General features: G+C 45.7%; 1 protein-coding gene and 1 long non-coding RNA gene across 2 annotated transcripts in view; one reads left to right on the top strand and one right to left on the bottom strand.

Annotated features, from left to right (window-relative positions):
* Positions 1-3935, bottom strand: part of LOC140206720 (uncharacterized) — a 29347-nt gene extending 25412 nt beyond the window's left edge. The window contains exon 1 of the long non-coding RNA XR_011888366.1: positions 3852-3935. This is a non-coding gene — a long non-coding RNA (uncharacterized lncRNA). The remainder of the gene's footprint in view (positions 1-3851) is intronic.
* Positions 1-20544, top strand: part of LOC140206719 (uncharacterized) — a 107611-nt gene that overhangs the window by 41580 nt on the left and 45487 nt on the right. The window lies entirely within an intron of this gene.

Raw genomic sequence — 20544 nt, forward strand, 5'->3', positions numbered from 1 at the left:
TGTGCCTCTCAACTAGAACAACAAATTTGCAAAATAGGCCGTGTTCTGGGCACCAGGTGTGTGGCTAGCTCATTTCGAACAGTTTCAGCAGTGTGACAAAATTATGAAGCACTGTGTTTTCACTTTGAAAAAGCAATGAAGAATGAAACAGGATCTGGGAGTGACAGAAAAACCTATGAAGGTCTGTTGGAAAGATTCTTCAGGACAGTTTCTATTGGACTGAGCTCTAACGTATGACACGTTGCATGAACTTGGTTTACTGTCAGAGTGTTTACAGAAACACACTACTACGACTGTTTATGCAGACAAACTGACCCAATGGAGCATAAGATCACTGCATGGACTGAAAGACCAACCTGGTACAAAAACTCTAGAAGCTCAAGAGGCAGTTGAAAAGGGGAAATTTGGAGAAATTACCTTAACAAGCAACAACAAAATTGTCTCCATTAATTATCGACAGTTTCTTACTCGTCTTATAAACAGTTTGTAGCACCTTATGTTCACGGCAACATCTTTGAAAGGTTCTCAAACTTCTAAACCTCAAAGTATGTATTAATTCCCAGCCAAATGAAATGTGTGTCCTTGATAAAGATAACTGGCCTGCTGAAATACTGCTTAATATTTTTTTTTCAAGGCAAGTCGTATCTTTTTGTCATTTCAACCATAAACTGGGGGTACAGTACACAGTAAAAACGAGACAATGTTTCTCCAGGACCCTGGTGCTACATAAAACAACACAAAACTACACTAGACTATGTGAGACTGCACAAGGCTACCCTAGACTACGTAAAAACATTAAAAAACTGCACTAGACTACAGCCCTGCACAGGACAACATAAAGTGTGCAAAAACAGTGCAGGGCAGTACAATAATTTATAAACAAGACAATAGGCACAGTAGCGGACAAATAACAATATAATAATAAATGATGTGAATGTCAGTCTAGACTCTGGGTATTGAGGAGTCTGATGGCTTGGGGGAAGAAGCTGTTACGCAGTCTTGTCGTGTGAGCCCGGATGCTTCGGTACTTTCTGTCTGATGGAGAATGATGGAGAAGCTGCAATATCATCTCTCTGTAAGAGATTTAAGCTTTCTTCTTCCTCTGTAATAAATGCCTTCAGAGATTATGTGGAGGATCGTGGACGCCGCATCCCCCAAGATTTACGTCCATTACTGAGCTGTTCACAAGTTATTCCTATTAGTACTGCTGAGTGTGAGAGAGGATTCAGTCACATCAACTTGATAATAACAACAACACACTCAAGGACTCTCATAGATCATGTATCATCACTTATGTTTGTTAAACTACACAGACCTCCTCTAGTTCAGTGGAATCCTGAGCCGTATGTCACAACATGGCTGCAGTACCACAGATCAGATCAGCAGATGATACCAGGACAAGAGTTGCTTCAGACCCCCGAACACATATTACGCCCGACTCTTTGTGGAAATTATTGTGAAACTTCTCATTGGTGGTGTTTGGTAAGTAGGTAATTACTTTTAAATTGGTAAAATACATGATTAGTGCCTTTTTCTTTACTCGCTTGATAATTGTATTTTACGATAAATTAGTGAGTGCAACTCAGTAATACTTTGTCATATTATTAAATTATTATATGTTTTATTGTACCAGTTACACACTGAAATGTACTGATAGGCTATACTATTGTTAATGTTTTAACTATCACTATATTTCTGTGTAGCTCTGGAATTGATATATTTCTTTCATCTTGGTTTACCATTATACCAGCGCCAAAGAAGAAGAATGTGGGCTGCCTTAAGGACTATTGCCCGGTAGCACTTACATCGACAGTGATGAAATGCTTTGGGAGGTTGGTTATGACTGAAATGAACTCCCGCCTCAGCAAGGACCTGGACCCACTGCAATTTGCCTGTCGTCACAATAGGTCAACGGCAGATGCAATCTCCATGGCTCTTCACACGGTTTTAGACCACCTGGACAACACAAGCAGCTATGTCAGGCTGCTGTTCATCGACTACAGCTCCGCATTTAATACCATCATTCCCACTATCCTAATTGAGAAGTTGCAGAACCTGGGCCTCTGTAATTGTATTCTCATCTTCCTAACCAGAAGAACATAGTCTGTGCAGATTGGTAATAACATATCCTCTTCGCTGACGATCAACACTGGCGCACCTCAGGGGTGTGTGCTTAGCCCACCGCTCTACTCTCTGGATACACATGACTGTGTGGCTGGGCACAGCTCAAACACCATTTACAAATTTACCCACAATACAACCATTGTTGGTCGAATCTCAGGTGGTGACGAGGGGGCGTACAGGAGTGAGATATGCCAGCTAGTGGAATGGTGCCACAGCAACAACCTGGCACTCAATGTCAGTAAGACGAAAGAGCTGATTGTGGACTTCAGGAAGAGTAAGACGGGGGAACACGTACCTATCATCATAGAGTGATCATAAGTGGAGAGAGTGAGTAGCTTTAAATTCCTGGGCATCAAGATCCCTGAGGATCTAACCTGGTCCCAGCATATTGAAGTTGCTGGTGAACGCAGCAGGCCTGGCAGCATCTCTAGGACGAGGTACAGTTGACGTTTCAGGCCGAGACCCTTCGTCAGGACTCGGCCTGAAACGTCGACTGTACCTCTTCCTAGAGATACTGCCTGGTCTGCTGCATTCACCAGCAACTTTGATGTGTGCTGCTTGAATTTCCAGCATCTGCAGAATTCCTGTTGGTTGTCCCAGCATATTGACGTAGTCATAAAGAAGGTAAGATAGCAGCTATACTTAATTAGGAGTTTGAAGCGATTTGACATGACAACAAACAAGCTCAAAATCTTCTATAGCTGCACTGTGGGGAGCATTCGGACAGGCTGCATCACTGTCTGGTACGGAGGGGCTACTGCACAGAACCGTGAGGAGCTGCAGAAGGTTGTAAATCCAGTCAGCTCCATCTTGGGTACTAGCCTACAAAGTATCCAGGACATGTTCAGGGAGCGGTGTCTCAGAAAGGCAGCGTCCATTATTAAGGACCTCCAGCACCCAGGGCATGCCCTTTTCTCACTGTTACCATCAGGTAGGAGACACAGAAGCCTGAAGGCACACACTCAGCGATTCAGGAACAGCTTCTTCCCTTCTGCCATCCGATTCCTGAATGGACTTTGAAAGCTTTGGACACTACCTCACTTTTTAATAACATCATTTCTGTTTTTACACATTTTTAACAATCTATTCATTATGCATAATGATTTAGTTTTCTATTTATTTATTATCTATGCCAGAATATGTATTTATGTACGGCATTCAACTGCTGTTGCTGTCGAACAAATTTCACGTCAATTGCCTGTGATAATAAATCTGATTTTGACATAATAAGATATATATATATATACCACACTCAATTTGTTTACCTGTTCATTACTCGATTGGGGCAAGGACGTTGCCCAGTACATGAAATCAGCAGGTACACAAACTGGGTGTGACATATATACGGAGAGGATCTAGGAAATGGCAAGTATTTTGTCAGCTCCGGCACCTAAAACAATTAGCACTGCACCCCTGCTGAAAGGACATCCCACTTTCTAACAACCGCCCCCTTTCAGGCCTAGGGTCCCACATCTTTCCGACCACTCACCCCACACCCACAGTCCACCCGTAACCTCTACCCACACACAGACAGATCCCCTTCACCCCAAACCCCTTCCCAGCCTGGGAACCACAACTGACTGATCCCACAGCCCGGGCTCGGGCGCAAAGCTAAAACCGGGGCTGCGGGACCGGACAGCCCGGAGCCTGCAGCCGTCCGGCAGAACTCGGTCCCGGCCCTTTCCAACTGCAGCAAACCCCCGATTTACACAAACTCCATTACTCACCTCCCCGATAGCAGAACCGCCGGCGACAACTGTGATGGACACCGGGCCGACGTTCAGCAGGATATTCGCCGCAGCACCACCCGTGGACGGAGGTCTGCACATCGCCCCCGGTGGTCGGAGGTCAATGCAGCGCCACCGGTGGCCGGAGGTCCATGCAGCGCCACCAGTGGCCGGAGGTCAATGCAGCGCCTCCAGTGGCCGGAGGTCCGTGCAGCGCCTCCAGTGGCCGGAGGCGGGAGGGACAACGGAGAGGTAAATCACAAACACGACAAAGTCTGCAGATGCTGGAAATCCAGAGCAACACCAACAAAATGCTGCCGGAACTCAGCAGTCCGGGCAGCAACTATCGAAACGAGTTAACAGTCGACGTTTCCAGTTGAACTGAGGACTGAGATGGAATGAGGGACATATCTGAATAAAATCGGTGCGGGCGAGGAAATGTCGAGCTGGAAGGTGATAGGTGAAGCCAGGTAGGTGGGAAAGCTCAAGAGCAGAAGAAAATAGAATCTAATAGGAGAGGAGAGTGGAGAATAGGAGAAAGGGATGGAGCAGTGGATCCAGAGAGAAGTGTTCAGCAGGTGAGAGGACGTGAAAAGTCAGAGAGGAAGAGAGGGAGTGGGAGGGAGAGGTGAGGGGGAGATTTGTTCATCGGAAGGAGAAATCGATATTCATGCTGTCAGGTTGGAGGGTAACCAGACGGAATATAAGGTGCTGATCCTGGACCCTGAGGGTGGCCTCATCTTGGCAGAAGAGGAGGCGATGGGTTGACACGTCGCAACGGGAATGGGAATCGGAATGAAAATGTTTATACACCGGGAAATCCCGCTCGGAGCAGATAGTTCAAAGGTTAATTAATTATCAAAGCAGATATCCATAAACAGCTCTGAGTTTTTTTTTCTTCTCCAGTGAGCCACGGAACAAAGAACATGAAAGTCGTTCAGAGAGAAACATCAAACTCCCACCCCACCCCCGCATAAAAAGGAACGGCATCCCGATCATCAACTCCCAAAACCCACCCCTCCCACAAATGGGAACAATAACATCGATCCCCCCGAAAAAACAACCCGACCCCGCACAACTGCGGAGGAGCCGGTGTCACCGGTGTAGAGGAGCCGCATCGGGAGCAGCGGACACAACGGGCGACCCCGGAAGATTCACAGGTGAAGGGTCGCCTCACCTGGAAGGATGTTTGGACAACGGGGAGAGTTCGGCCGTCCGGCCCTTTCACTGTGACCCCCGAACTCCACATCAAATCCGTCCAAACGAATCTGGGCGAACTTTAATGACCAATAAATATAATTCCTCTCTTTGATCACTGTCTGAATGATCCCCTGACTCTGAGAGGAAGGGGTGTCGATGATCCACATTGTCAGGGTGTTGAGTTTACCAGGAGACAAAGACTGCAGGGACGAGAGGTTTTCTGGTCACTAATACACTGTGTGTGGACCCCGCTGGCAATTCTGGTGTTGTGACCCGAATCGAGACAAACACCACGCTGCCCACTCCACCAACAACACGGCACAGCCGGACACATAACAGGGGACTTTACATCTCACAACACTGGATTCAGTGATGAAACCCGTGATTAATGTTGTTGTCCCACTGAAATCATAAGAAATGTCCATTCAGGTGCTTTTAAATACGAGCGCCCCCCCACAGGTGACGTCACACAGGCTCAACGACATGCCTGACGTCACACATGGGCCCCCCACACCGGGATCTGCCCTCACGTGCGCGGTGTCTTACGTCACCCACGCGCTGGTGAGCTCGAGCTTTATCGGTTTAACGGCTGCGCTACTAATCACGTGACCAGCCTCTTCCTCACCGCCGTCAACAGAGGATTCAGGAGCTGCGCTATTCCCATTGGTGCACAGCGATGTCAATCACTGGTTACAACCAGTTGCCGAGGTGGACCGGCCGAGAGGGCGTTACCCCCGGTGATACGTCCCCCGTCAGTCACGATCTCTCCGTCAGCGCGGAACAAACTTCCAAGTAAATGTCCGCTTTTTGATTTATTTCCATTTCCCTCCCGTAGTCCTGTAAATCGGGCACCGTCGTATTGTTGGGAAAGGGCCGGGCCCGAGCTCTGCCGGACGGCTGGAGCAGGGGTGCAGTGCCAATGTTTTCGGTGCCGGAGCTGTACGAGGGGCGATTGATAAGTTCGTGGCCCAAGTTAGAAGGCCTGAAGTTATACAGCTCTCGTTACATGCACGTGTAGTTCAACTCTTTGAGTGATTAGGCAGAAAGTTTGGAGTTAATAACTTTTGTGGTATTTCTGTTTCAGATAATTGAAAAATGATAGGTTTTCTAAAATTGACTCCTTCCACCTCAGGCCACGAACTTACCAATCACCCCTCGGCATTTCAGCAATGATCAGCTTTATGTATGAGGAGCATTTGATGGTTCTGGACCTGTGCTCAATGGAGTTCAGAGGGATGGTGGGGGTGGTGGGGGGGATGTATGGTTAAGTAAACTCACCGAATGCTGAAAAGCCTGGATACAGTGGACATGGAGAGGATGTTTCCATTAGATATTAATCTGACAGCACAGTCTCAGAATAAAGATGGTTCCTTTAAAAACTGAGATGAGAAAAAAAAAGGCAAAAATATGCCTGATCTGTGGAATTTGTTGCCGCAGAGGTTGGTTGAAGCTGCCATTTGGGTACATTTATGACAGAGATAAATATATTCATGATTGCTAAGTAGCTTCAGGGTTACAGGAGGAAGGCAGGAATATGGTGTTGGAATAAAACTCAGCCATGGTTGAGTGGTGGGGCAGACCAGATGGATCGAATCACCTAATTCTGTTCCTGTGTCTTATGTCTTACCATGACTGAATGATGGCTCCTTCTTATTCCATATCGTTTTGTGACGTGTGAGGGACAATAAAAGATTGTTCACTGAGATCATTGTATTTGCCTTCAATGTTTAAATTTCAGTGAGTTTTGTTCTTAGTAACATTAAGCAGAAATGTTTGGTTCTCCTTTTTATTGTTAATGTGCTTCTTTATCTTTCATGTTAAAGTGAGACATTAATTGGAAGAAAAACCCACAACTGGAATCAAACCACAACTGAAGACGAGGGAACAACAACAAGTGAACCAGCCTGAGGATTGAGAACATCAACTGGAGAGAATCCTTCTGACTCTGAGAAACCAGTGATTCAGTCAGGAGAAAGTTTGGTGAGTTACATTTACTCAAAGATTGGTCCTTTAGACATTACATACCTGTACAAAGGAAGGTAGGAAATAGTTGGAGTGAGACTGAATGTGCCCAGAAGAACCAGCTATGTATGCCTCTGCCAGACCCAGTTGTAATCACTCCAGGTCTGGTAATGTGTTTCCAGCAACCCAGCCCTTTAAAACCACTCCCATTCTGTGGAAGTGGAATCCGGATAAAGTCACTCAGATACCGTATAAGTACAAACTCTTTATTCCAAGCACCCGGAGCTTACTCAGTCAGTCACTCAAACAGGAACAGTCTATGACTGTCCTGCCCAATCCACTAGCTGACTAACAATTCCCCTTACACCACAGGTATATCCATCCAGATACCCCCCACACAAGACAGGCTGGAGCCCAAAGTTATTTACTATTACAGCGCCTAATTACAAAATAGTCATAATGGCTTACACCCACAGAACAGACTGAAGCTGTCCTATCTCTATGCATGAGTGCACAAGGAGATAAGCATCCTGAAACCCTAGCTAGCTACCCTCAAGAAGAAATATGGCTCAGCATGGCTTAGCACATCTGTTGATCATCTGCAGTTTCTTTCAGAAAAACAGACTGCTATTGTTTAGTAGAGTACAGCATTGATATCAGTGGGTAAAAACAGCCTACAACAGTAATTATTACAATGATATGTACAACTATTAGGGCATAATGCAATATCATGCCCCACATATTACCGAACAGGCCTTCGAAGACCACAATTTCGACCCTTTGGTGAACCCGTGTAAATCCTGCCCTACTTTCTTGATGCTGTCAATCTCCTTGGCAGTGTGCTCGGAGAGGGATGTAATGTTAGTAGACTCATCAGGGATATAGGTGCAGCATTCTGTGTAAATAATAGCACAGGTTCCCCCTTTCTCAGCTAGGATAAAATCTGAAGCCATACGATTCTGTAGGACTGTTTGCCAGATTGCAAACATTTCAGTGGATATTTCTGTTACTTGGGCCTGTGTTTCTGTCAGGGCCCCTGCAGTATTGTGGCCAGCTCCTCAAGTGCTGTAGCCAAATTGATTACCTCTCGTGAATTCCTGGCTACTCCATAGGAGAGAAAAGCGATCATCCAAAATCGCTCAGTCTCAGCTTCTCCGCTGCTGGGCACCTGCAAGTATGGCCAGGATGCATGATTCCCAGTACAGGAAGTTCCGTTTGGTGGGGGCCTGAGATACCATCCCTCAAAACACTGACAGCCACAGTCATCTCTGACTGGACCACTGAGAGTTCCTCACTCTGGTTGAGGAGGATTACTGACATTGGAATCATAGTTTTACCATGCTGGGGAATTTCACCACAAACCCAGCAGGCCCCAAGTTCTACCTGTTTGGCACAGGTGTGACACAGAGACAGAAAGGTGTTAACATGGGTGCCCCCAGATGCTGGGGTGAGCCCTCTCAAAGTCATAAACACGAACACCACTGTTACATACCCGTAACGGTTCAAATGAAGCAGCAGCAATAAATGACATCTGGAGTCTGGTTTTGATGTTCAAACCACTATCTTTATTAGTATCTACTTATAATATAACAACTTAAGCAAGATAATCTAAAGTTAACAGTGTTATGAGTATAGATATGTGTAAATGTAACTCCCAAACCATTGAGCTCAGGGAATACCAAGCTTAAAGCTTTTAGATGGTAAAGTATGAAAGTTCAGTTCATCCACAGAATAAATGATGAGAGATATTTGTAATCCAAGGTGAATGTCGAGAGAAGGCAATTACGTCGAATTCCACGGTGGTAAAACAGGCTAACAGTTGCCGTAGATCTTATCCATTGTCGTTCCAAATCCACATTTGAATTATCACCAAACGTAGCTTATCACAGGGGTACCATCTTCAAAGGGAACTACCAACCAGGCAAGGGTGAACACACGGGTGGATACCACATGGCGGAGCAGACTCGATGGGCTGAATGGCCTACTTCTGCTCCTTTGTTTTGTGATCTTGTCTTGTGACAAGGTTTTCCTAATCCAGATCCAAAACACAAGGTATTACCGACAGTGATTTCCACAGAATATCCCTTCTCACAAGTGGTTCCCACATAACACACCCGAAACCAGCTAAGGGTTAACAAAAGTGGTAGCCACAGGATGCTCCAACAAAATCCACATTTGCAATGTAAACACGCTGTATAGTCAAATAGTTTGCTCTCTCTCTCTCAAACAGGAGCCGAGAAAGCCGACGGCTGACGTCACTCAGGCACTCTCTCCTAAAATGACAGTCCATGGCAAGAAACCGAGAGGTTAATCACACCACTATCAACCAACGCATTTTCCTTTAGTCTGAGAGAGTCCTACTACTCAGTTCCTGCAGTAACACGTTTGTAGTCTGTTCGATGTATCCACCGAGATTGCGCCTTCAGTTTCAGAGCCGTGGTAGTGCTCAATAACACCTGATATGGTCCTCTCCACCGAGGTCAGAGTTTCCCTCAATCCCAGTTCTGAATCAGAACAAAATTCCCAGGTTCTATGGTGGGATAATCACTCCTCTCTGCGGGGTAGTTCTCTTCCTTGTAAGCCTGTCGTACCTGTGAATGTAATGCTTAGAAAATTTTGGTTAGTTGGCATATATAATTCCCCATCTTTTCCCCGAGGGTATGCGTATCCAATTTTGCTGGTAGACTTTCTGGGAGCAATGTTACACAAGGTCTTGGTCCCCAGGGTGTCCTCATGGGCTGTCCATAAATGATTTCAGCTGGTGACAACCCTGTTCCCCCCTGTGGGGTAACCCTCATGTGCAATAAGACTAACGGTAGGACCTTCACCAAGTGAGTCCAGTCTCTGCTGTTAGTTTGGCCAATTTACTCTTCAGAGTGCCATTGGCAGTTTCCACTATGCCAGCGGCCCGTGGGTGTTGTACACAGTAGAATTGTTGCTTGTTAGCTAGTTCGTTACATACTCCTTTGTTTACTTTTGCCACAAAGTGTAGGCCATTGTCAGAGCTCAGCATCTCTGGCAGGCCGTACCTGGGAGATGTTTCCTGTAATAATATCTTCACAACAGTCATAACAGTATTATTAGTAGTTGGAATAGCTTCAATCCATCTACTAAACACATCTATAATAACTAAGCAGTATCGATAGCAATGTACTCTAGGCAATTCAATATAATCAACTTGTGGACATAAAATAGGTCCACCTGTCAAGGGAGTCATACCCGGTGTGCAGGGTACAGGTTACCAACCATTCCCTCCTTTTCTAGGTGTGTTCAATTATGTATATAATCGACCGATATTGGTAAAAACTGTGCAGGAACACAAACCTGTCCCACTGGGTTGATCCAAAAACCTAGATCGGGGTCTTTCTGGCACCCCACCTGGGACCACAGTTTGCGGTCCTCCTCAGAGGCGTCCCCATGAAAAGTACATACCTCCCGCATGTCTGGCAAACCCATTCTGCTTAAGTCACGGAGGGTTGCTTGACGGGAATCCAAGGAAACTACAACTACCGAGGATTCTGCTGCAATTTTTGCTGTCTTATCTGCTAAAGCATTGCCTTTAGTGACCAGGTCGGACATGCGGGTGTAGGCCGCACATTTAATAATAGCCAAAGCTTGAGGTAGCTGTAGAGCGGCATTACTAATGGGGTGGCCAGAGGAAGTCAGGAATTCCCATTTTTCCAGAGAGCCCTGTAGTCATGTGCAACTTCAAATGCATAACGGGAGTCTGTGTTAACGTTCACACTTTAGTCTGTTGCTAGGATACAGGCACGAGTCCGAGCAAACAACTGAGCCTTCTGGGCGGAGACAGCTGCTTCAAAAGAGGCCTGCTCAACTATTTCACTGTCTGTCACTATCGCATAGCCAGAATATCATTTTCCTGTTGGATCCACAAAACAACTTCCATCCTCATAAAACGTTGCCTCGGGCTTGAGGGGGTATTGCGGAATGGATGGGAAAGTCTGTCCTTCCTTCACGGTGATCCGGACAGGGGAGCAGTTGGTGCTGTCAACTTAATGGCCTGAAATTGCCCAGAGATGAGTCTTGAGTTCAGTCAATATTAAAAGAGTGTCTTCAGATGTCCCGTCTTCACCTCCGACTCCTTCCAGTATCGGAGTTGGCCAGTGGCCAAGTCTTGCCAGTCTCGCTCGGTGCTGGAGGCTTGTTTCGTCAAGGTGTTGGCAAGGAACCCTAAGTTCTTTGGCTTGAACCCAGGGCAAACCCTAATGGTGGTATGGGGAACCACCAGACCTGTCTGTGGCCAAAAGGAAATCCAGAACTTCGGCAAGTAATGCACTGCCCTCCCTTCCTTTAACCTCTCCAATCACCGTGACTGGGAACGTCTGTCCCTCGAGGGGTGCATAATATTGGCTTTCCTCAGTTGAGCACCCCGTAGGGTCATAGCACAGAGTCACATGAGAGTTGGCCGCTGGCAGAAGGGGTTCAAACGCAGTGGAGTTCAGATTAAGTTCCCACCACTGGGGGGGCGGAAACTGGGGAAGCAGTCGATTGTTCGCTAGTACCGGGGTGATACCCTTGTCCATGCATAGAATCTCAACTTCCAACGGACAGAGCAAGTCTCTCCCTGCTAGATTACACCCCTGACTGGTGGTGACTGTAAATGAAACCACACACTGGGTCTCCCTGGAATTCCACCTTCAGTGGCTGAGTATGTGAATACGTACGTTCCGTGCCTTCAGACCCAGACAGAGTGATTGTAGAATCTGATAGCTGGAATCTCTTTTCTGATACTATTTCCTGATTGAGAGTGGTTATGGTTGCCCCCATATCAATCATAAACGGAATTGGAATTCCAGCAACTTGCAATATTACATTGGGCTCTTCCCAAGGGGTGGTACTCATGTTAGGAAGCTTCCTTGCTTGTCAATTTCTGAACACGTTGTTGTCCCCACCTGTCCCTTGGTAGGTTTTTGTTCCCATTTCTGATCCCCAGATATAGCTTGCTCGCGTCCTTCTTCCGCTAACATATTCACTTTTAATATTAGTATATTAGTTCCCTTCGGGGTTGATCAGGATTTGAAAGCCGGGTCCCAATAATATGTCAAAGCTCGTCGCATTCGATTTCGGTCATTATCAGTCTAATCCATGTTATTTGTTTTAATCGTGTTGGCTAACTTAGTTGGTAAGCATTGGAGCAGTAAGGCATTAAACTGGGGGAACGGATTCCCATCATTAAAGGCTTGGTCTCCTGTGAAAGTGCCGTAGCAGGCCACAAATCGCGCTCAATAGTCTTGTCCCGATTCCCCAGGCTTAGGTTTGCATTAAAGTATTTTAGTGATGTTTGAAGGTTGTTGGAGAGCCCTCTCCAAGGCTTGAATGATCCATTCTGTCTGTTCATTCTCATTAGGGTTTCCCGCCTGTAAATCCTGATAGGTTTGGTATCTCAATTCTGCCTTCCATTTCCACCCCTCATCAGCTGAGAGAATCATGCAGCAGAGACAGAATAAATCTTGTGGGGTCGCATTGTACATTTCTGTAGTACTGCGGACATACTGAGCAAACTGTGCTGGATTTTCTTTTCTATCTGGGGCCTGATTCATGATCATTATCATTTCTTGGGGCTTCCAGGGTGCAGACAGAGGAATCACTGAGGGCTGTCCCCCCTCCTGCTCGTGGTTTGGGCAGCATTCAGGTGGGCAGTTCATCACAGTCACTGTCCTCAAATAGGGTCGGTATGCCAGAGACGGTTTCAGGATCCCTTGTTTCCCTATCAGTTCGAACTTTAGACTGATGTTTCTACCCTTCTCTCCTACCTAGTGCGGCATTGGTTTGCTTACATTGTTTTTCCTGCTCTCATTTTCGGCCCCTTTCACCTATTCACGCTCTGCTTTTAGCGTCCTCCAACCTTTGGCGTTCCTACTCCAGTACATACCTCTATCCCTTTGTCACATGCATCATTCCCCCAACATGCTAATAATATACTGCTCCACTTTACATCTGCCTTTTCTTTCCATTCCCTTTTTAACAATTTCCACTTCTTTCCACCGTTTTTTTTTTCCATATCGAATTTACTGCTTGTTCTCATGAGGTAGTATCCCAGGTTCCCCCCTCCCCCCCAGTGGCCACATTTTGTCCCCAATTTCTTATTCACCACTGCACTCAACATTCGCAAATCCTTTTCCTTGTCTGGAAAACTCTCACACATACTGTGTAGGGCTGCTCCTGGCCCACTCGTGTCAATCGACTGCAATTGATCCATGTTCTCTTAGTAATTTACCCAGCACAAAGCCTCCTGCTCAATTAACAATCAGATAAATTTACCCAACACACATCAAAGTTGCTGGTGAACACAGCAGGCCAGGCAGCATCTCTAGGAAGAGGTACAGTCGACGTTTCGGGCCGAGACCCTTCGTCAGGGTCTCTATATAAAATTCACTGTACACATGTTGTCACTGGGTATAAAAATGCACAGTACAAGATTTATGTGCACACTGGTCATTACAAATTAGAGAGGACATTGGTGGGAAGGTGGAGAGACCTCCAGTATCCCTGATGCCCTCACCTACAAGATATGCATCCAGCTGCAGCTTGTAACCCTGCACGTTAAGGAGTTGGAACTTGAAATGGATGAATTCCTGATCATCCAGGAGTTGGAGGGGTTGATAAATATGACATGAAGAGAGGTGAGTTACACCCAAGGTGCAGGACACATGATACTGGGTGAGAGTCAGGAAGGAGAATGAATTTAAATAGCCATTGCAGAGTACTCTTGTTGCTAACCTGCACAACAACAGTTGGACCACTTTAGAAGCTGTTGTGGGGGATTACCTGCCAGAGGAAAGTCAAGGTGGTGATAGGGGATTCGTTAGTTAGGGGAACAGAACAAGAGGGGACTAATATCCCAGTGGTAAGGCTTGCTTGTGCTGGTGTGGGGGGAGGGGGTGATGTGGTTAAGGTAAGTTGTAGGAAGAATGGGAGCCAGAATGAGAGAACAGATAGTAGGGTGAATTGAATTGAATTGAATTGAATTGACTTTATCACATACATCCCTCATATACATGAGGAGTAGAAATCTTTATGTTACGTCTCCGTCTAAATATAGTAATTTATAATATATAGTTTGTACATAGGACAGTCCATGTAACATGAAATTGCAATTGTATCAGCATGACTTAATCAGTCTGATGGCCAGGTGGAAGATGATATCCTGGATCCTGTTTGTCCTTTGCTGTGGTACCGTTTCCTGGATGATAGCAGCAGGAACAGTTTTTGGTTGTGGTGAATTGGGTCTCTCAATATCCTTTCGGCCCTTTTTACACACCTATTTCTGTAAATGTCCTGAATAGTGGGAAGTTCACATCTACAAATGTGCTGGGATGTCTGCACCACTCTCTGCAGGTTCCGGCGATTCAGGGAAGTACAGTTCCCATACCAGGCAGTGATGCAGCCGGTCAGGATGCTCTCAATTGTGTCCCTGTAGAAAGCTCTTAGGATTTGGGGTCCCATCCCAAACTTCTTCAACCATCTGATGTGAAAGTGGTGCTGTTGTGCTCTTTTCACAACACAGCCGGTATGTACAGACCATGTGAGATCCTTGGTGATATTTATGCCGAGGAATTTAAACCTGTTCACCCTCTCAACCCCAGATCGATTGATGTCAATAGGGGTTAGCCTGTCTCCATTCCTCCTGTCATCCACAATCAGCTCCTTTGTTTTTGTGACAATGAGAGAGAGTTTGCTTTCTTGACACCAGTCAGATGTTGTTCAGACCTCACATAGAGTCAGCAATCAAATGATTGAGTGTGGTGCGATGAATGTGCTGAGCTGTGTATATCACAATGCAGGAAGCATCGTAGGAAAGCCAGATGAGCTCAGGCAGGGAATTATGATGTTGTAGCCATTATTGGGACTTGGTTGCACTCAACAGTCTGAGGGATTTAGAGGAACAAAGTTGTAGAGAGATCGCAGACCATGCCAAGAAACAAAAGTTGATTCAGTAAGTGATTTTAACTTTCCATATATTGACTGGGACTCCCATACTGTAAAAGGGGGAAGAGTTTGTCAAATGTGCTCTTGATCAGTACGTAGAATTCCTGACATTGAAGTGTGCAATAAGCTGTTAGGAAATGACCCAGGGCTGGTGACAGAAATTAGTGATCTTTATTCTTTTTTAATCTTTTTATTAATTTTCAAGTTCATAAACATAATAACAATAGTGATACAAAGATTGGAATTACCTTATTGTTATTAAACATATACAAAAAATACTACAAATAGTCCAAGTGTAATAGACTTCCAAACTCTCGATATAGTTAATCATGAAGAAAATAGAAATGAGAAGAAAATGATATTGCAAAAAAACCCAAAAAACAAAAAAAAAAGAAATAGAACTAATTGCTAAACCCTAAAAAAAGCAAACAGAACAAAACAAGGTTGAACCAATATATTAGATCGAATACATTCATTAATGTCGTCAACTACGCTCCTCTATTCACATATTCTAAGTTAATAAAAAGGATTCAGAAAAGGTCAAACTACATCATATGAAAATGTTGAATAAATGGCTTCCAAGTCTCTTCAAATTTAACCGAAGGATCAAACATAGAAACATAGAAAATAGGTGCAGGAGTAGGCCATTCGGCCCTTCGAGCCTGCACCGCCATTTATTATGATCATGGCTGATCATCCAACTCAGAACACCGCCCCAGCCTTCCCTCCATACCCCCTGACCCCCGTAGCCACAAGGGCCATATCTAACTCCCTCTTAAATATAGCCAATGAACTGGCCTCAACTGTTTCCTGTGGCAGAGAATCCACAGATTCACCACTCTCTGTGTGAAGAAGTTTTTCCTAATCTCGGTCCTAAAAGGCTTCCCCTCTATCCTCAAACTGTGACCCCTCGTTCTGGACTTCCCCAACATCGGGAACAATCTTCCTGCATCTAGCCTGTCCAATCCCTTTAGGATTTTATACGTTTCAATCAGATCCCCCCTCAATCTTCTAAATTCCAACGAGTACAAGCCCAGTTCATCCAGTCTTTCTTCATATGAAAGTCTTGCCATCTCAGGAATCAATCTGGTGAACCTTCTCTGTACTCCCTCTATGGCAAGAGTGTCTTTCCTCAGATTAGGGGACCAAAACTGCACACAATACTCCAGGTGTGGTCTCACCAAGGCCTTGTACAACTGCAGTAGTACCTCCCTGCTCCTGTACTCAAATCCTTTCGCTATAAATGCCAGCATACCATTCGCCTTTTTCACCGCCTGCTGTACCTGCATGCCCACTTTCAATGACTGGTGTATAATGACACCCAGGTCTCGTTGCACCTCCCCTTTTCCTAATCGGCCACCATTCAGATAATAATCTGTTTTCCTATTTTTGCCACCAAAGTGGATAACTTCACATTTATCCACATTAAATTGCATCTGCCATGAATTTGCCCACTCACCCAACCTATCCAACTCACCCTGCATCCTCTTAGCATCCTCCTCACAGCTAACACTGCCACCCAGCTTCGTGTCATCTGCAAACTTGGAGATGCTGCATTTAATTCCCTCATCCAAGTCATTAATATATATTGTAAACAACTGGGGTCCCAGCACTGAGCCTTGCGGTACCCCACTAGTCACCGCCTGCCATTCTGAAAAGGTCCCGTTTATTCCCACTCTTTGCTTCCTGTCTGCTAACCAACTCTCCACCCACACCAATACCTTACCCCCAATACCGTGTGCTATAAGTTTGCACACTAATCTCCTGTGTGGGACCTTGTCAAAAGCCTTCTGAAAATCCAAATATACCACATCCACTGGTTCTCCCCTATCCACGCTACTAGTTACATCCTCAAAAAATTCTATGAGATTCGTCAGACATGATTTTCCTTTCACAAATCCATGCTGACTTTGTCCGATCATTTCACCGCTTTCCAAATGTGCTGTTATCACATCCTTGATAACTGACTCCAGCAATTTTTCCACCACCGACGTTTGGCTAACCGGTCTATAATTCCCCGGTTTCCCTCTCCCTCCTTTTTTAAAAAGTGGAGTTACATTAGCCACCCTCCAATCCTCAGGAACTAGTCCAGAATCTAACGAGTTTTGAAAAATTATCACTAATGCATCCACTATTTCTTGGGCTACTTCCTTAAGCACCCTGGGATGCAGACCATCTGGCCCTGGGGATTTATCTGCCTTCAATCCCTTCAATTTACCTAACACCACTTCCCTACTAACATGTATTTCGCTCAGTTCCTCCATCTCACTGGACCCTCTGTCCCCTACTATTTCTGGAAGATTATTTATGTCCTCCTTAGTGAAGACAGAACCAAAGTAATTATTCAATTGGTCTGCCATGTCCTTGCTCCCCATAATCAACTCACCTGTTTCTGTCTGCAGGGGACCTACATTTGTCTTTACCAGTCTTTTCCTTTTTACATATCTATAAAAGCTTTTACAGTCCATTTTTATGTTGCCTGCCAGTTTTCTCTCATAATCTTTTTTCCCCTTCCTAATTAAGCCCTTTGTCCTCCTCTGCTGAACTCTGAATTTCTCCCAGTCCTCCATGCAACCTTTAAATGCTTGCCATTGCATATCCACCGTCAATCCTTTAAGTGTCATTTGCCAGTCTATCTTAGCTAATTCACGTCTCATACCTTCAAAGTTACCCCTCTTTAAGTTCAGAACCTTTGTTTCTGAATTAACTATTTCACTCTCCATCTTAATGAAGAATTCCACCATATTATGGTCACTCTTACCCAAGGGGCCTCTCACGACAAGATTGCTAATTAACCCTTCCTCATTGCTCAAAACCCAGTCCAGAATAGTCTGCTCTCTAGTCGGTTCCTCGACATGTTGGTTCAAAAAACCATCCCGCATGCATTCCAAGAAATCCTCTTCCTCAGCACCTTTACCAATTTGGTTCACCGAATCTACATGTAGATTGAAGTCACCCATTATAACTGCTGTTCCTTTATTGCACACATTTCTAATTTCCTGTTGAATACCATCTCCGACCTCACTACTACTGTTAGGTGGCCTGTACACAACTCCCACCAGCGTCTTCTGCTCCTTAGTGTTACGCAGCTCTACCCATATCGATTCCACATCTTCCCGGCTTACGTCCTTCCTTTCTATTGTGTTAATCTCTTCTTGAACCAGCAACACCACCCCACCTCCCCTTCCTTCATGTCTATCCCTCCTGAATATCGAATATCCCTGAATGTTGAGCTCCCATCCCTGGTCACCCTGGAGCCATGTCTCTGTGATCCCAACTATATCATAATCATTAATAACAATCTGCACTTTCAATTCATCCACCTTATTATGAATGCTCCTTGCATTGACACACAAAGCCTTCAGGCGCTCTTTTACAACTCTCTTAGCCCTTATACAATTATGCTGAAAAGTGGCCCTTTTTAATGCTTGCCCTGGATTTGTCGGCCTGCCACTCTTACTTTTCTCCATAGTACTTTTTGTTTCTACCCTCACTTTACACCCCTCTGCCTCTCTGCACTGGTTCCCATCCCCCTGTAGTGAACTAACCTCCTCACGCCTAGCCTCTTTAATTTGATTCCCACCCCCCAACCATTCTAGTTTAAAGTCACCTCAGTAGCCCCCGCTAATCTCCCTGCCAGGATATTGGTCCCCCTAGGATTCAAGTGCAACCCGTCCTTTTTATACAGGTCACGCCTGCGCCAAAAGAGGTCCCAATGATCCAAAAACTTGAATCCCTGCCCCCTGCTCCAATCCCTCAGCCACGCATTTATCCTCCACCTCATCGCATTCCTACTCTCACTGTCGCGTGGCACAGGCAGTAATCCCGAGATTACTACCTTTGCGGTCCTTTTTCTCAACTCCCTTCCTAGCTCCCTATATTCTCCTTTCAGGACCTCATCCCTTTTCCTACCTATGTCATTGGTACCTATATGTACCACGACCTCTGGCTCCTCACCCTCCCACTTCAGGATATCTTGGACACGATCAGAAATATCCCGGACCCTGGCACCAGGGAGGCAAACTACCATCCGGGTCTCTGGACTGCGTCCACAGAATCGCCTATCTGACCCCCTTACTATCGAGTCCCCTATCACAACTGCCCTCCTCTTCCTTGCCCTACCCTTCTGAGCTACAGGGCCGGACTCTGTGCCGGAGGCACGGCCACTGTCACTTCTCCTGGGTAAGCTGTCCCCCCCAACAGTTCTCAAACAGGAGTACCTGTTGTTAAGGGGCACAGCCACCGGGGTACTCCGTATTACCTGACCTTTCCCCTTCCCCCTCCTAACCGTGACCCACTTGTCTGCCTCCCGTGGCCCTGGCGTGACCACCTGCCTGCAACTCCTCTCTATCACCTCCTCACTCTCCCTGACCAGACGAAGGTCATCAAGCTGCAGCTCCAGTTCCGTAACGCGGTCCCTTAGGAGCTGCATCTCGATACACTTGGCGCAGATGTAGACGTCCGGGAGGCTTGTAGTCTCCAGGGCCTCCCACATCCGACACCGAGAACAGCAAACTGCCCTCACACTCATACTGCCCCTCTCCTCAAATAACAACAGAAAATGAATGCCAAACCTCCCTCGCCTCGCCTGTTTCCGCCTAAGCCCGTTGAGCCGAAGCCCTTAAGTCTTCACTCTGCTCCCGGCTCACTCCGCCGCTCGCAAACTCCGCTGCCCGCTCTATGAGGCTCTGTTCCTTTTAAATCTGCCACGCTGCACAGCCCAACGTCACACGCCTGCGCAGTCCCGCCTCTCAGAATGCTGTTGGAGAAAAAAAAATAACGAAAATTTCAAAAATGTCTTTCTCGGCACTCCCACTCAGACTCTCAGACTCCTTCTTCGAATCAAACCCGAAGCAGGATGTCTGCCCTTTTAAATCTGCCACGCTGCACTGCCTGACGTCACACGCCTGCGCAGTCCCGCCTCTCAGAATGCCGTTGGAGAAAAAAAAATAACGAAAATTTCAAAAATGTCTTTCTCGGCACTCCCACTCAGACTCTCAGACTCCTTCTTCGAATCGTGACACTTCTGATTTTTTCTAAATTTAAACATGATATAGTTTGGGAAAACCATTGAAATGTAGTAGGGGGAGGTTGGTTTCTTTCCAATTTAATAAAATGGATCTTCTGACCATTAATGTAACAAGTGGGATTATCCGACAAGCTGAAGAGGATAAAGATCTATGTTCCGTCATTGGCAAACCAAAACTTGCCATAATTGGATGGAGTTGTAAATCAAAACGCAAAACTGTTAAAATAATATCAAAAATATCTTTCCAGAATTTTTCCAAGAGGGGCGAGATCAGAACATATAAGTCAAAGAAGCCACCTCAAAGTGACATCTGTCACAAATAGGATTTATATGGGAGTAAAAACAGGAATTAGTGACCATAATGCCATGAGATTCAAAGTAAATATGAGAAAAGAGAGGTCTGGACAATGGGTTGAGATTCTAAATATGAGAAAGGTCAATTTTGATGGTATCAGAAAGGATCTGACAAGTGTGGTTTGGGACAGGCCGTTTTCTGGCAAAGGAGTACTTGGTAAGTGGGAGGCCTTCAGAAGTGAAGTTTCAAGGGTGTAG

Source organism: Mobula birostris, chromosome 13, assembly GCF_030028105.1.
Source record: "Mobula birostris isolate sMobBir1 chromosome 13, sMobBir1.hap1, whole genome shotgun sequence".
Taxonomy (NCBI): domain Eukaryota; kingdom Metazoa; phylum Chordata; class Chondrichthyes; order Myliobatiformes; family Myliobatidae; genus Mobula; species Mobula birostris.